At 41.9% G+C, this 18,372-nt stretch overlaps 1 protein-coding gene across 1 annotated transcript in view; it reads right to left on the minus strand.

Annotated features, from left to right (window-relative positions):
* Positions 1-18,372, minus strand: part of cux1.L (cut like homeobox 1 L homeolog) — a 248,213-nt gene that overhangs the window by 19,075 nt on the left and 210,766 nt on the right. The gene's annotated exons all lie outside the window — the stretch shown is intronic.

The following is an 18,372-nucleotide window of genomic DNA, read 5'->3' on the forward strand; positions in this document are numbered from 1 at the left end:
GATCTCAAACACAAAAGAAATATTGATATATGTTTAAAGGGCCAGTAACATCACTATGTGAAAACAACTTTTTACATTTATATCCGTTCAGCCAGCACCTACAAACTATTTCCCAAATCATATTTTGTATGTAAAAGTTGTTTTTTTTCTATAGAGAGCCATGAACAGCCTTTGACCCCTGTATCTCTCAGGCTAAGTACTAAAATCATTGTATAGTGCCGACCTTATATATAACGTTTGCCCTATTTCAACTGGAATGGTTCCCCCCCCAAGCTTCATTGAAGCTGGATGATTTAATTAATCTCTTAGAAACTCATAAGTCTTAACATTCATTTTCTGTCTGGATTCTTTTTTTTTTTTTTTTTTTTTAAAAACGTATGACGACATGGTTCATACAAGGTAATATCTGTTCGTACACAGAACCTATAGTGCATGATACAATCCGATACATGTAAACTATGGAAGACAGAGTTTCAGAGCATTTCAATATTTACATACAGTACATGCATCAATATATTCATTATGACATCTAAGCATACAGTCGGTCTACGTTAACCCTCAGGAAGCTCAATCAAATTAAAGTCTAGCCGTGGGTCCCAAATCCTTTCAGATTTGCAAGGACAACTGCTGGTCAAGTAGGTTAGCTTGATGGAGGGAAGGGCTTTATTAATTACATTGACCCACTGAGCAACTGATGGGACATTGCCCATCCAGTTCATGACAACCACTTTCTTTGCATAGTATAAGGCGAGTCTCATAAGTCATCTGGCCTGGTGAAAAATAGATTTTCCACTAACCCCAATAAACAAACTTCAGGGAAGCATACTGTACCTGTGGGAATGCTAAGTTGTTTGCTAGATATTGTATTACCTCCAGCCAAAAGTTCTGTATCTGAGGGCATTGCATTGCCACGCCAGGAGCAAAAAGGAGCTGGGAGTGACTGTTACCAGGTCAATGGGCTATAGCAAGGGAGGGTCAGTGTCTATTAGCGCATGATACAACCTGGATGTGAGTTTGAACGTTCTGGGTCCTGTAGAATTAATTCCACTGGGGGAGTAGCAAAGGTGATCTTCAGATAGGAAAACTGGGCGGAATGGCTGGCGGTGGCGGAGTTGGAGGTATCTTTCTGTCTAGATTCTTGAGTGATTTACAGTAGAACCCCCATTTCACATCTGCTGATTTTAAGTTTTCCCTCATTTTACATTGTTGTTTTGTGGTCCCACCTATATATTATGCATAATATATTTACCTGATTTTACATTTTCCCGGATTTTACACCATTTTTTTGGGGTCCCCTGAAAAACGTTAAATAGGGGTTTTACTGTAATTGACTTCTTTGTATCTGAAATATGCACAATTTCTAGCCTGTAATAGCGAGAATCACCTGTAATCCTCTTAGATCATCAGGCTTCTTCCATTTGCTAGAGTGTAAACAGATGCCATAACACTCTTGTTTTGAGACGTAGCTTTTCCCCAAAGAGTCTGCTTGTTCCATTGTAACCTCTTTAGAGCAGTTGTTCCCAAACTGTGGGGTTGTCACACAATAGTGGAAGGTTGTAGGAAATCAGAGCAACAGATTGGAGACCCAACCTGAAGACCATTAAAGTGCACATAAAGGAAAGTGGCGTACGGCTGGAAGGTCACATTTGGAGAAAATTAATTTTTACGCCCACATATCTTTGGAACAGATTAAATAGGTGATACAGCAATGTTTTTATGTATATGTGACCAGTGCAGTATTTAGGTCTGGTGCTGCCCTAGGCACTGGATCTTAGCATGTACCCTTCTTCCTTCTTGTGTAAGCAAATTCTTTATATATTGTGGATTCCATTCTGAGATCAAATTCCAAAAGAGAGGTATGCATTGATGTTACGTCATTAGCCCACATTCCTACAGCCTAGGTAAGTTGCTGCTTGGCTACATATTAAAGATCAAATGAAACCAAAGATCTAGGTTGAATTCAAGATTGTCTTAGTTCCTTGGTACTTCCTATATTATTGCTGATTTTACTGACTTATTGACTCTCTGCTTGGTTCAGTAGACATTAATTAGCAGGTGTCTGCTCTTCTCTGCAATTCTCAATAAGTTGTGCTCATTTTACATTGTTTGTAATTGTGTCCTAAAGATTTTCAAGCTATTTATATAAAATGAGGAATTCTGCCTGGGAAAATCAGAGGGTTATAATTTGATGTGTTTATACATGGTGATGATATCCAGTAGAAGTAACTCTAGAGCAACTAGACTTGCTGAGTAATCATTGAAGATGTTTCACTACTCATCCGAGCAGCTTCTTCGGTTCATGTTGAAGTGAACGTCTTCAGTGATTACTCAGCAAGTCCATTTACTCTAGATTCACTTCCACTAGTTAAACTGTGACCTGCATTAATGAAAACCTTCATAGACACATGGTGATGATATATGAATTAGTAAGGTGAAAAAAGGTTAATCTGTCCCACATCTAGTGATGGGCGAATTCGCAAAACGGGGAAAAATTTGCGAAACAGCGTAGTTTTTGGCGCCAGCCTCTCGTTTTTGACGCTGGCATCCGTTTTTTTGTCGAAAATGCACCGGCGTCCAAGAAACGGATGCCAGCGTCTAAAAAACAGACGCCGGTGTCCATTTTTTTTTACGTCGGCAAATTTTCGCCAGCGAACTTTCGTGCCCGTTTTGCAAATTTATTCGCCGGCAGCGAATCACACAAATTCACCGCAAATTCGCGCCTGCCGAATAAATTCGCCCATCACTACCCACATCCTGTTGCTCTATACCAAACATATTCAAAAAGAATAATGATTTTAAACTATTCTGTTTCATACAGTGTATATCGAATAAAGGCGTTTTAAACTTAGATATTAAAAAATATAATAATAATAAATTAACATGTTATTGTTATTTAAAACACATTCTTTGGCAGACTCTCTTCTATTAATGTTTCAATTATTAAGATAATAAATGAGCAGAAGTAGCTATAACAATTGAGTAGTGTCAGAATAGTTCAATATCCATTGTCTGTTTATGTGGCTAAGCCCTTGGATGAATAAAATAACACACTAAAGCACTGCGTATCTTGACAGCGCTATATAAATAAATGATGATGATGATAACACACTTAATGAAAAGAATGTGTCGCATATGTCATACATCCAAAAACAAACATTGCTCGAGTCACATATGAGTGTGACTTTTGACAGTTAAATGGAATAAAAATAAATAAAATGTTATGTGGTGCTGGGAAAACTGTATAAATCCTGCAGTTTTGGTAGGTTCATATCTGGCGACACTGAAATGTAAACATAGTGGGAATGGATAAACAGCCACATTGTTATGGACCACCCACACATATTGAATTGGATACCACTGGCCCTTGTTTACCTATGGTTGAGAAAAAAAGTAGTCTCAAATGTAATCTGTTTGTGCAGCACACATACAGACAATTCCCTTTTTTCTTTTTAAGTATCTTGTTTGCAGAGTACATGTGTGATCAGGCCCAGTATACTATAACTATACGCCAGGTCTGGCTTATTTTTACTAAAATCTAACTGGTTTTCTTGAAGGGTTGACTGTTGATTCTGACTAGAAGCAAATTTCATGGTCAAAAGCTAGTTTTGCCTGAGGGGAGAATGATTTATCCTTATTGTCAATACAACTAAAACTGGCACAAACTACATATTTTACCAGGAAGAAAATTGAATTTGCTTTCATTAATCAGGAACATCAATAATGGTATTATGTCAAGAATTTCCCCATCTCTAAATTAGGGTGAAAAAGGCCTTGATTGATTTATACCCAGAGGATGCGCTTAAATCCAGGCGGTCACTCAGGGAACATCTTGGGTTTTTGGGATACAAGGGATGTGTACATAAGGCCATTTAAAATGAATTAATTCCTTAGTAAATCCCAAATCATTCCCGTTACCATTCTTAAGCATTTATCTGTACCTCTAATTTTTTCAACATCTAAAAATTCCTCCATTCTTAGGCTACATCAGCTAATCTATAGCACTAGTGGTGCACAACACCATAAAAAGCAATTGATTGTGTTCTATATATCTAAGATTAGACTGGGCAGGTGCTTTAGTCTCAAACAGCTCGACTAAACTAACTTTACTTCTGAAATGCAGGAATGCCTTGCAACTGCTATTCATGACTTCAGAGGGTGGAGAGGTTTTCAAGGCTTTAAATAGTGTTAGTCTGTCTTTCCACAGTCTGCTGCAGTCTATTAAAGGAGAAGTAAAGGCAAAAAAACTAATTTTTACTTTCTGTAATGAAAAAATAAATCTATCTCCAATATAATTTAATTAAAAAATGTTTTTATAATTAACCTGACTGTATGCAGTGAAATCCCCCCTTCATTTTACTTGCTCTGACTGCTTCAGACGGTCCCTAACTGCTCTGTAGGGAAACAATCATACTTTCAAGTGGCGAGGGGGGGGGCCCACCTTAATTCCGAGAACTCGAGCAGCTTTGTTTGTTTCCCTGTAGAGCAGCTGGCGACTGTGTAGAGATTTGTATCCACAGACCCAGTGCAGTCTGTATATTCTGATTATTAATCAGTCTTGCTGTGTCGGCTTCTATGGCAGAAATTATTTGACTTGTGCTGTCTTGATAATTTATGACAATCCCTAAACTTAACCTCCTAACAGACGCCCAGACCACATTGAGCATGTGCGTAGTCTTGGTCTTGCAAAGATGTTTAACAAAGTTACAAGATGGTGATCCCATGTGCCCAACTTTGAAAACAAAAAGCATTTGTTTAATTAGGCTTCTAGTTCATGTTTATGTTTAGTATACAAAATACAGCATTTGTAGCATTATTCTATTTTAGACTTTAGTTTCCCTTTAAAATGTCTAACAACTGCCTATGGCTGTGACTATGTGACTGATCTACTAAATGGCAATTCAAAAGACATAACATAAGATATCCTACATACTGTAGCTGTGATTTGATTGCAAGTGATCAGGATGCACTGTGGATCAGAATCACTAATAATTACATCTAAAAATGTTCTATGGCATGTACAAAGCTGTACCATTTGGTTGTGTGGGGTCAAGGCTAAAATCTAATCTTACAGTAAACATATGCTTTAAAGCAATTCAAACTGCAGTAAAGTATTGGGTTTACAATGCCAAAGCCATCAGGAAAATGTAAAGTGATGTAAAAAGCAATAAAAGGGTAAATTCTATTTATTTTTTAGCTCATCGCATAATTGCTTGATGCTGAACTGCATTTACAGAGCTTGGTGCAGACCACAAAGCTGCTGCATTGTGTGGCCTCTACCATACAAGATGCTATCCTTGTAGTACAGTGACAGTATGCAGTGAAAGCATGAAAGAAGTGTATGTCAATGAGAAGGATACATTTATCATATGTAAGCAAGGCTGTTACATTATGTTGCAAAAAACAAAACAAATCTTATTTATATTTGTGGCCAATATATATTGAGACCTTTGCACTTTTCATATATTTGAAAAACGATTACTTTAAATAAATTGATCTAATGGAAGGTACGTCTGAAGTTGGAAAAAACAAGTTTCCATAATTCTTTGCATCACTATTAATATGACAGAACTTTATTATTCCATTTAGAACACAACATATCCTTTCAGATAAAAAAAAAAAAACATGACACCAAATCATTAGCACCCACACCCTATACAAACATAAAGGGGCTCATTAAAGATTGCTAACGCTGGGTTTCGTGCCGAAAAAAACTCAGCAATCTTCGTAAATTTCCCTAAAATGAATTTTTTAACGAAGAAAAACTTTGGCACCTAAAAGCTGGTGGAAAGCATGAAACCATCACAAGTGAGTGGGGCCCCTAAGTGAAATTGAGTACTTCCTATAGTCATAAATACGTTTTCAACACTCTTTTATGAAAGTTTGGACCATTCTTGTTTTTGCAAGAAACAGTTCTCCCAGATTTGAAGGGTGCATTGTCTCATCTGCAGTTTTCAAATCTCTCCACAAATGCTCAACCAGATTTAGATACTAACGTATTGCTGACAACTTCAAACCAGTCCAGCTTTTTGCCAATTTTCAATATCCTGCAGGAAGACTCACATAATCTCCAATAAAAATTCCGCTTTAGGACACTGGGTTTAATATTAAGCTCCAAAATGTCTGGTTAATCTCCTGATTTCATGATGCCATACACAGACTCTAGCCACCTCATTTCCAGGGCAAGAAAAGCACCTTAAAATAATTGGACACCTCCTCCATGTTTGACTGATGGTGAGCTTTTCTTTACATTTTTGATTCTTTTCCATGTAAATGAATTGATATTGTGCTGTACCAAAAAGCTCTATTTTCATCTCATCTGTCCAACGATCATTCTACTAAAAGGATATTGGCTTGCTCGGGTGTGTTTTGGCTTACTCAAGTCAGGTTTTCTTATGATCCTCTGTCAGCAGTTGGGTCATCCTGGTTGTCCTACCAACCCCATTTTTCATTGCGTTTTCCATGTATAATACAAGTTGAAACTGTTGTACATTTAGTCAGAAGGCAAGTTTGAATCTGTCTGGCAGGTTCTACCACCACAATTTAAACAATACTTCTTCACTGTTTTAATTTTGAGTTCAAGTCCAGCAGCAAGACTGGCTGCAGTAAGATAGGTATTCAACATCTTGATAATATTGTGTACAGTGAACACATGGATATTAAGGTCTGTTGAGGTGAACTTGTAGCCTTGAGATTGTCTATATTGTCTACAGTTTTCTGTCCCTCTTCAGCTCTTGCAAATGGAGGATCTGTCCCTCCTTTTCTCCATATTTAGTGTGTTGCACACAGACATATTAAAGGAGAATTAGAAACTTTTCTTAATTCAAACTGGTTAAATAAACTAAATTAGAATCACCAGCTTGAAGTTCAAATATTTCTTACAAATTATAAACATTGACACTAAATTTGCCTTGTCCATTCTAGGATTTCTAGGATGAAATAAGATAAGACTTAGAATTTTTTTCCAGCTTTTTTTCCCCACATTGTTCTCATACAGGAATTAACACTTTATCATTGTTACTCTTAACAATTATCTGCCAGAAGCAGTACAGGTACAGTATTTGAAAAAAGTGCAAAGCTGCCAATATTCACAGACACAAGTATATATCCATATTTCATAATAAATTTCAAGAAAGAAAAAAAGTTTTTTTCATGCAAATGAATTTAGACTAGTGTGTGCCCAATTTAATGGGGATCAGAGCCTTGTATTATAACCTCTATAGGAAAACAGACTAATATGAATGATGTATTAGCCCTATGGAACACTATATAAAGCAGTGCTGTCCAACTGGCAGCCCGCAACCCCACCCCCTTGTGTGGCCCCCACATGAAAGTCTGCCTGCTGTGACTACTTACCATGTATGAGCTTTAAAAGGTATCAGTATTATTATTATTATTAACATGTATTTATATAGCGCCAACATATTGCGTAGCACTAAAGTAAATGTGATTATAAAACTAAATCACATGAATTATATACATAGAACATATAGAGTTACATACATCACAATCAATACAGGTACAAAAGGTGAGGAAGGCCCTATGCAAAAGAGCATACACTCTAAAGGGAAGAGAGTAATACACAAGGTGTGGGAGTGGGCAAGATCGAATTAAGTGGGTGAGAAATGTGGTACTGTATGTGGTGTTGCATTTGGTAGTTAAGCAGAGTGAGAGTAGGCTTCTCGAAAGAAGTACCTTTTAAGAGATTTCTTGAAAGCAGAAAGGTTGGGAGAAAGTCAGACAGACCATGGGAGAGAGTTCCAGAGGAGGGGTGCAGCCCTTGCAAAGTCTTGAATGCGAGCATGTGAGGAGGTAATGAGAGAAGAGTTGAGTAGCAGGTCAGTAGAGGAGCGTAGTAAGCGGTTGGGTGAGTATATAGAGATGAGCTCAGAGATGTAGGGTGGAGCAGAGTTATGAAGTGCTTTGAATGTCAGGGTCACTAATTTGAATTTGATTCTGAAAGATAGCGGAAGCCAGTGCAGGGATTGACAGAATGGCGAGGCAGAGGAGGAGCGGTTGCTGAAGTGTATGAGCTTCGCAGCAGTGTTCATTATGGACTGGAGAGGTGACAGTCTCTGGAGGGGAAGGCCAATTAAAAGAGAGTTACAGTAGTCTAGACGTGATATGACGAGAGAGTGAATAAGAATTTTGGCAGCACCTTGAGTGATAAATTATCGTATTTTGGATATGTTCCTCAGGTGGAAGTGACATGATTTAATAAGTGACTGTATATGAGGAGTGAATGAAAGGCAGAATCTAGGCTAACCCCAAGGCACCGGGCCTGGGGAGAGGGTGTGATAGTGAGGAAAGAGAACCATTTCAGTTTTAGAGAGGTTTAATTCAAGGTAGCGTTGCGACATCCAGGTAGCTGACAGGCAGGAGGAGACGCGAGTTAGGAGTTCTGGGTTGAGATCAGGAGATGAGAGATAGATCTGAGTATCGTCAGCATAGAGGTGGTAGTGGAAACCGTACAAGTTGATTAATTTGCCGATGGAGGAAGTATAGAGGGAGAATAGTAATGGTCCCAGGACAGAGCCTTGAGGAACACCAACAGAAAGAGGTAGGGGAGAAGATGCTACTCCGTTAGGAGACACTGAAGGAATGATTGGTGATGTAAGAAGAGAACCAGGACAGGGCTGTGTCATGAAGGCAAGCGAATGGAGGGACTGGAGGAGGAGAGGGTGATCTACAGTGTCAAATGCAGCTGCATTTGTTTACCCCTCAAGGTCAAACTGAAATCCACTATATTGTTCACACATTCTTCACACCCCTAAAGCCCTGTACTGTTCACACCTCAGCTCAAGACTGAAAGTGCCCACATTGTTTACCTGTTCACAACTTATACAAACTGATGGAGGGGCACCAGTATTGTGCAAATGTATGTAGCACAGTATGAACTGTTCATCTCTTCAAGAGCGGTTTTGATAGGTTTCCCTGCATCCTGCTGTATTTTGCCTTCCCTATGCTCATTCTGTTTGCCATACTCTGTCTGCCCTAAGCTCCATGTGTGTGCGCCATACTCTGCCTGCCCTATGCTCCGTGTGCGTTTCAAACTCTGCCTGCCCTATGCTCCCTGTGTGTGTTCCATACTCTGCCTGTCCTATGCTCCCTGTTTGTGCAATACTCTGACTGCCCTTTGCTCCTTGTATGTGCAATACTCTGCCTGCCCTATGCTCCCTGTGTGTGCCATACTCTGCCCAGCCTATGCGCCGTGTGTGCCATACTCTTCCTGCCCTATTCTCCGTGTGTGCCAAACTCTGCCTGTTATATGCTCCCTGTGTGTGTGCCAAAGGCTGCCTGCCCTATGCTCTCTGTGTGCCATACTCTGCCTGCCCTATGCTCCCTGTGCGTGCCATACTCTGCCTACTCTATGCTCCATGTGTGTGCCATACTCTGCCTGCCCTATACTCCCTGAGTATGCCATACTCTGCCTGTCCTATGTTCCCTGGGTGTGCCATACGCTGCCTGCCCTATGCTCCCTATATGTGCCATACTCTGCCTGCCCTATGCTACCCTGTATGTGCCATTATCTGCTTGCCCTATGCTCCGTGTGCCATAATCTGCCTGCCATATGCTCCGTGTGTGCCATACTCTGCCTGCCCTATGCTCCCTGTATGTGCCATACTCTGCCTTCCCTATGTTCCCTGGGTGTGCCATACTCTGCCTGCCCTATGCTCCCTGTTTGTGCAATACTCTGCCTGCCCTATGCTCCCTGTATGTGCCGTTATCTGCTTGCCCTATGCTCCATGTGTGCCATAATCTGCCTGTCCTATGCTCCCTGTATGTGCCATACTCTTCTTGCCCTATGCTCCCTGTGTTTGCCATACTATGCTTGTCCTTTGCTTCTTGTGTGTGCCATACTATGCCTGTCCTATGCTCCTTGTGTGTGCACCATACTCTGCTTGCCCTATGCTTCCCGTGTGTGCCATACTCTGCCTGCCCTATGCACCCTGTGTGTGTCATACTCTGCCTGCACTATACTCCCTGTATGTGCCATACTGTGTCTGCCCTATGCTCCATGTGTGTGTCATACTCTGCCTGCCATATGCTCCCTGTGTGTGCGCCATACTCTGCCTGTTTTTAACTACCTGTGTGTGCCATTCTCTGCCTGTCCTATGCTCCCTGTGTGTGCCATACTCTGCCTGTCATATGTGCCTTATGTGTGCCATACTCTGCCTGCCCTATGCTCCTTGTGTGTGCCATACTCTGCCTGCCCAGTGCTCCCTGTGTAAGCCATACTCTTCCTGCCCTATGCTCCCTGTGTGTCATACTCTGCCTGCTCTATGCTTCCTGTGTGTGCCATACTCTGCATGCCCTATGCTCCCAGAGTGCCATATTCTGCCTGTCCTATGCTCCCTGTATGTGCCATGCTTTGCCTGCCATATACTCCCTGTGTGTGCCCTACTCTACCTGCCCTATGCTCTGTGTGTGCCATACTTTGCCTGCCCTATGCTCCGTGTGTTCCATACTCTGCCTGCCCTATGCTCCCTGTGTGCGCCATACTCTGCCTGCCCTATGCTCCCTGTGTGTGTCATACTCTGCCTGACCTTTTCTCTGTGTGTGGCATACTTTGCCTGACCTATGCTCCCTGTATGTGCCATACTCTGCCTGCCTTATGCTCCCTGTTTGTGCCATGCCTGCACTATGCTCCCTGTGTGTGCCATACTCTGCCTGCCCTATGCTCCCCGTGTGTGTCATACTCTGCCTGCCCTATACTCCCTGTGTGCCATACTCTGCCTGCCCTTTACTCCGTGTGTGCCATACTCTGCCTGCCATATGCTCCCTGTGTGTGCCATACTCTGCATGCCTTATACTCCCTGTGTGTGCCATACTCTGCCTGCCCTATGCTCCCTGTATGCAGGCACGTTTCAGTGGCTGCTGCCACATCGCTAGTGCAGTGAGAGCTATTGCACTCACTACACTAGAAGAGACAAATTTCCGTTTTAAAAAAACGGAAATTCGTCTCTTAAAGTTACCAAAGGCGGCTTTTTGCCGCCCTTGGTAACTGGCTGCTCCGTGCCGTCTGAGGCAAGATTCTCACCTTGCCTCATGGCCGGAGCAGCCCTGCCTATATGTGCCATTATCTGATTGCCCTATGCTCCCTGTGTGTGCCATAATCTGCCTGCCATATGCTAAGTGTGTGCCATGCTCTGCCTGCCCTATGCGCCCTGTGTGTCATACTCTGCCTGCTCTATGCTTCCTGTGTGTGCCATACTCTGCATGCCCTATGCTCCCAGAGTGCCATATTCTGCCTGTCCTATGCTCCCTGTATGTGCCATGCTTTGCCTGCCATATACTCCCTGTGTGTGCCCTACTCTACCTGCCCTATGCTCTGTGTGTGCCATACTTTGCCTGCCCTATGCTCCGTGTGTTCCATACTCTGCCTGCCCTATGCTCCCTGTGTGCGCCATACTCTGCCTGCCCTATGCTCCCTGTGTGTGTCATACTCTGCCTGACCTTTTCTCTGTGTGTGGCATACTTTGCCTGACCTATGCTCCCTGTATGTGCCATACTCTGCCTGCCTTATGCTCCCTGTTTGTGCCATGCCTGCACTATGCTCCCTGTGTGTGCCATACTCTGCCTGCCCTATGCTCCCCGTGTGTGTCATACTCTGCCTGCCCTATACTCCCTGTGTGCCATACTCTGCCTGCCCTTTACTCCGTGTGTGCCATACTCTGCCTGCCATATGCTCCCTGTGTGTGCCATACTCTGCATGCCTTATACTCCCTGTGTGTGCCATACTCTGCCTGCCCTATGCTCCCTGTATGCAGGCACGTTTCAGTGGCTGCTGCCACATCGCTAGTGCAGTGAGAGCTATTGCACTCACTACACTAGAAGAGACAAATTTCCGTTTTAAAAAAACGGAAATTCGTCTCTTAAAGTTACCAAAGGCGGCTTTTTGCCGCCCTTGGTAACTGGCTGCTCCGTGCCGTCTGAGGCAAGATTCTCACCTTGCCTCATGGCCGGAGCAGCCCTGCCTATATGTGCCATTATCTGATTGCCCTATGCTCCCTGTGTGTGCCATAATCTGCCTGCCATATGCTAAGTGTGTGCCATGCTCTGCCTGCCCTATGCGCCCTGTTTGTGCAATACTCTGCCTGCCCTATTCTCCCTGTATGTGCCATAATCTGCTTGCCGTATGCTCCGTTTGTGGCATAATCTGCCGGTCCTATGCTCCCTGTATGTGCCATACTCTGCTTGCCCTATGCTCCCTGTGTGTGCCATACTATGCCTGTCCTATGCTCCTTGTGTGCGCACCATACTCTGCTTGCCCTATGCTTCCCATGTGCCGCCTGAGGTCCTGCCCTATGCTACCCATGTGTGTCATACTCTGCCTGCCCTATTGCTCCATGTGTGTACCATACTCTGCCTGCCCTATGCTCCCTGTGTGTCATACTCTGCCTGCTCTATGCTTCCTGTGTGTACCATACTCTGCATGCCCTATGCTCCCAGTGTGCCATATTCTGCCTGCCCTATGCTCCCTGTATGTGCCATACTCTGCCTGCCATATGCTCCCTGTGTGTGCCCTACTCTACCTGCCCTATGCTCTGTGTGTGCCATACTCTGCCTGCCCTATGCTCCGTGTGTTCCATACTCTGCCTGCCCTATGCTCCCTGTGTGCGCCATACTCTGCCTGCCCTATGCTCCCTGTGTGTGTCCATACTCTGCCTGACCTTTTCTCTGTGTGTGGCATACTTTGCTTGACCTATGCTCCCTGTATGTGCCATACTCTGCCTGCCTTATGCTCCCTGTTTGTGCCATGCCTGCACTATGCTCCCTGTGTACCATGCCTACACTATGCTCCCTGTGTGTGCCATACTCTGCCTGCCCTATGCTCCCCGTGTGTGTCATACTCTGCCTGCCCTATACTCCGTGTGCCATACTCTGCCTGCCCTATACTCCGTGTGTGCCATACTCTGCCTGCCCTATTCTCCCTGTGTGTGCCATACTCTGCCTGCCTTATACTCCGTGTGTGCCATACTCTGCCTGCCCTATGCTCCCTGTATGCAGGCACGTTTCAGGGGCTGCTGCCACATCGCTAGTGCAGTGAGCACTATTGCACTCACTACACTAGAAGAGACAAATTTCCGTTTTAAAAAATGGAAATTCGTCTCTTAAAGTTACCAAAGACGGCTTTTTGCCGCCCTTGGTAACTGGCCGCTCCGTGCCGTCTGAGGCAAAATTCTCACCTTACCTCATGGCCGGAGCAGCCCTGCCTGTATGTGCCATTATCTGCTTGCCCTATGCTCCCTGTGTGTGCCATAATCTGCCTGCCATATGCTCGGTGTGTGCCATACTCTGCCTGCCCTATGCTGTTTGTGCAATATTCTGCCTGCCCTATGCTCCCTGTATGTGCCATAATCTGTTTGCCCTATGCTCCGTGTGTGGCATAATCTGCCGGTCCTATGCTCCCTGTATGTGCCATACTCTGCTTGCCCTATGCTCCCTGTGTGTGCCATACTATGCCTGTCCTATGCTCCTTGTGTGCGCGCCATACTCTGCTTGCCCTATGCTTCCCATGTGCTGCCTGAGGCGCTGTCCTATGCTACCCATGTGTGGCATAATCTGCCGGTCCTATGCTCCCTGTGTGTGTCATACTCTGCCTGCTCTATGCTCCCTGTGTGTGCCATATTATACCTGTCCTATGCTCCCTGTGTGTGTCATACTCTGCCTGCTCTATGCTCCCTGTGTGAATAAAAAATTGCCTAAATAAAAGAAACCGTTATTCTAAGCAACTTTCCAATATACATTTATTAAAAACTGTCATTGCTTTTAAAGTTAAAAACGATTGCTATTGAAAGCAGCATTTGCTTAACTTCTGGTTGTTACTTTTTAAACAATGTTGGAAAAGTCTTCGTTCCCCAGCAAAGATAGGTCTGTTAATCAGCTGCCTTGTCTTACACTGTATGAATAGTCTGAGTCACCAGGAGATAGTATAGAAAGAGAACAAACACTGCTTTTAATAGCAATACATGTACATATAACTTAAATAGAAACATTGTAATGAATGTATATTGCAAAGTTGCTTAGAATTGTGTTTTTTTAATTAGGCAAACATTATTTTTTGGGTTGATATTCCCTTTAAAGGAGAAATAAACCCCAAAAATAAATAAGGCTAAAAATGCCATATTTTATAAAATGACCTTATTGCATCAGCCTAAAGTTTCAGCTTCTCAATAGCACCAATGATTCAGGATTTTAAACTGTCACAGGGCGGGGGGGGTCACCATTTTGAAAAGTGTCAGAGACACTCACATGCTCAGTGGGCTCTGAGCAGCTGTTGAGAATCTAAGTTTAGGGGTCGTCACTAATTATCAAGCAGAAAATGAGGTTGGCCTATAATATAAGCTGATGCTACAGGGCTGATTATTAAATTCTGATGCTAATTGCACTGGTTTCTGTGCTGCCATGTAGTAATTATCTGTAAGAATTTCTAAACAGCCCTATATTATGACATTTCTGTTCTATGTGTACTGTATATTGTGAGTGGGTTCCTAAGCTCAGTAAGTGACAGCAGCACAGAGCATGTGCAGTGAATCAGCATTGTTTACTGCTAAACGCTGTGGTTGCCTTGGGCTGGTACAGAAGGCCAAAACATAATGTACAACATTTCTAGCTGATTCTTTAGTTAGGTTTTAGTTGTCCTTTAATATATATATCAAATATAAAACTATATGTTATGAAACAGAGATGTTTGACAACAGTTTCCAAATCAGAGTAAAGAATTGGGCCACTATAAAGTACAGGGCTATAATAAAACTTAAATTAAACTTTTTTTTTTTTTTGCTACTGAGGTCACAACCACTAGACCCAAACACATTAAAATGACATATTACAAACCAGTTACTTTTAAGCTTTCTTACACCGAATTGTTCCATGTGTAACATTTTAAATGGAGTGCAGGTGCAAGTTTTGTGACTACATTGCTGCATACCCTAAAATTCAAACTAGAACATTTGGTTAAAAAAATTGCAATACAAGGAAAATTGGCAGACATATACTTTGTGCACTTTGTTCTCTTTAGGAGATGTATACAATTATTGCAAAAGACATTTGATAAAAACAAAATTCACAGTATTTATGTCAATACTTCTATTTTACAGGTGTTAATCATCACTGAACATAAACCAAAGAATATCATATGTGGCATTGGTTGGTTTCTAAGCACTACCGATTTACACAAAAACGAAGAATTTCATTGTCAGCTGACGTTTGATACTGGAATATAAAAGAAGATCACAGGTTAATGACAAAGCCAAATGTACCATAACAATATTCATTGCCAGACTCAAATTTAAATGTTTGCTGTTTTGGACAGTATATTGCATTATTTTTTTTATTGAAATAAAGACAAAACCACCAAGCGCTGTGTTTGTATAAAAGATATTTACTTCAATTATCACACCTAGGGTGCTAGTGAATAATAATAATAATACATTGTGTGAGATTCATACAGTGATATTGCTTCTCCATATCATATAGGGACCGTTGTACAGTGCTGAGAACAAACATTATGGCTACCCAAACAAAGACAGAACAAATGCCTTTCTGCTGACGAGACATCAGTTCCCACTGGTGTCAGCCATAAAACTTGTACTATATGTTTAAACAAATACCAAGAAAGAAAAGGCTACACATGAGGAATCACAGCAACACAATATGGGCTTCTCAAAGCTACGTGTACAAAAAAGACACTTTTTTTGTTTTTTGGTCAGTTGGGTCTTTGTGAGGATTTTCTTTTAAATATGTGATTGTGAATAACAAGCTCTAGAAACATCTAAGACTTAATGCAATACAGCAAAAACATAAAATACTGCTAAAAATGTCAGACACCACAATACACTGGGGAAATTGAGCTTATTCAAAAACCTCTCAGAAAACAAGAGAATGAAAAGGAAAAAAATGAGTACATCACGTCTAAGTTCATCTTGTGCTGTGTTAGTAGTCAGGGCATTCAAAAGCTGCACCCATCTTAATGGCAAGTAGTTTTTGCACAAATAGAATTTGTTAATTTTATATTAAATAAACAGGGACATGAAGAAATGTTTTTTTTCCCCTCCCCTAATTAGAGGTTAAACATTGTCTTTGGACATGAAACCTTCAGTCTGACCTAGCAGAACTGTGTGTATATTACAGGAATGAGAGAACTGAGAGCCATGTTTATTACTCTAATTACTGAACATGGGGTTCTGTTTCATTTTGAAGCAGAAATACAAACAAAAGATGATATAGCTTTCTGAAAAGTGGGCATATATTGCATTTACTTTCCACTTATACTGTCAGCCTTAAAAAAGCTGTGCTCTATAAAAGTATTTGGTGCAAGGCAAGATTTACTACACTTGGTGGGACCCCAACAACTGCTGTAGGAGACACTAGGGAGCCCAGTACAGTGAGAGTGGAGCTGTGTGAGTGGAGCTGTGTGCGCTCTAGCTCACAGTTTGGCTTGGCAATACCCATTTTATTCAATGGGTACTGTTTGCGGTGTACAACACACCTTGGTGAATGGAGTAGGTCAGGTGTTGAGTAAGACAGAAAGTGAGGATGCTCTGTCACACATGGCTGCTTGAGACAGTTTGTGTAGCTTTAGGGCAGAGACACATGGTCTGATTCGCGGTGATTAATCGCCTGGCGACAAATCTCCTCTTCATCAGGGCGACTAATCTCCCCGAACTGCTGCCCTGTCCGCTAGAATGAAAATCGCTGGCGGGATGGCACTCGTTGCACTTTGTTTTCCGATATCTCCCAAAGTGGAAACTTTGGGCGACTTCAGAAATGGGCGATTTCGCAAAACAAAGCGATCCGAGTGCAATCTTGCCAGCGATTTTCATTCTAGCCGGTGGGAAGGCAGTTAAGAGAGATTAGTCGCCTCGAAGAAGAGGAGATTTGTTGCCGGGCAACTAATCTCCCTGAATCTGCCCATAAGGGATGTCTCTTCCGTGTGCTCCATGGGTCTAAAAAGTATAACAGCACTGTATGTAGAGAACATTACTTCTCCATGTCTAAATATCAATAGAATCTGCCATAATGCTTGCCTCATGTGAGCCATTCTCTGAATGCAGCAGTGAAAACAGCGTTAAAAAAATCCATGTAAATATGAGGTTCAATTTCAGTTCATCTTTTTTCAAATAGTCAGTATATTATTAAAGTAAATGTACGAAGTTACTTGAATATCAGCATATCTGAACACTGCCATACTACTTGTTCATGAAAATGATGTTTGTAATTAGGTTTATAAATGCCTGTCTCTTGCTCTAAGGTGCTACAAAATAGACTGGGTCTTCCAAAACTGATAACAGAATGCTTTATTGTGGGGTAACATGACCCACGCCTGCCAGACAGATATGTTTTTTTTAATAGAAAACTATTGGAAGATATACTGTATGAATCACCAGTGGATAACATGTACATGCAAGTAGTTCTGTTGCAATCAACAAAAAATATCCTGGTCGAGACAAGCAATATGGCAGCTTTGATAGTAGAGTCTACTAATGAAAATACATAACATGGCCGAGAGATAATCTGCAATGAACTTCAAATGAGAGAAAAGCTTTGTTCAGGGCTAGATTTAGAGCTGATGAAGGGGTGCATAGACACTTGGCTCCCAGAATTATAAGGGCTTATAATTAGAAATGATATGGTATAATTCTAGCAGGTAAGGGCATCCTTTAACCACGTTAAAGCTGTTTACTGAAATAAAACTACCAGTATTCACTGAAAGCCTAAGGTTAGTAGAGTACAGCAACAGCTGGAGGGTGACAAGCTACACTCCGTGGATATATTTCTCATGTTGACAGCACCAGCTTTTTTGCATAAAACCAAACCCTCCACCTTACTTGAATGACTTTGTAGATTTGCATTGTATAATTCATTATGTAATCCTGCGTCAAAACTGAAAAAAAAGAAATGTATATTGTTCTGCGATGTAATGCACCGTACAAGCAGATATTGTAAAAGGTGGGTGTTCCCTAGGTTTTATTTTTGCTCATAATCACCATTCTTATGTGTTTCATTGTGCTCTACTCCTGTTACATGAAGCCAAAAGGGGTACTGCCTAACAGTTCAGGGGCCTGCTAGATATCACTGGGATCAGGCCAACCAAAATTGCATTCTTCATCACAAAGACACACAGAGAGATACCATAATTCAATGTATTCCCCAACAGTATGAGAGGAATTTAGGGTATAGTGGCTCTTTAACTCATACCCCAATTACTTTAACAAAGGAAACTGGTATAATAAAAGAACACTTCTACATTGTAAAATGTATTACACCTGGGAATCAAGAAAACAAGTGATATTTCCAACTGAGAAACCTAAACAAAATAAGGTTCTAAAAGGATCCACACTGTTTCGTATTCCGGTTACCTGCATTATT

This window comes from Xenopus laevis, chromosome 2L (genome assembly GCF_017654675.1).
Source record: "Xenopus laevis strain J_2021 chromosome 2L, Xenopus_laevis_v10.1, whole genome shotgun sequence".
NCBI classification, from domain to species: Eukaryota; Metazoa; Chordata; class Amphibia; order Anura; family Pipidae; genus Xenopus; species Xenopus laevis.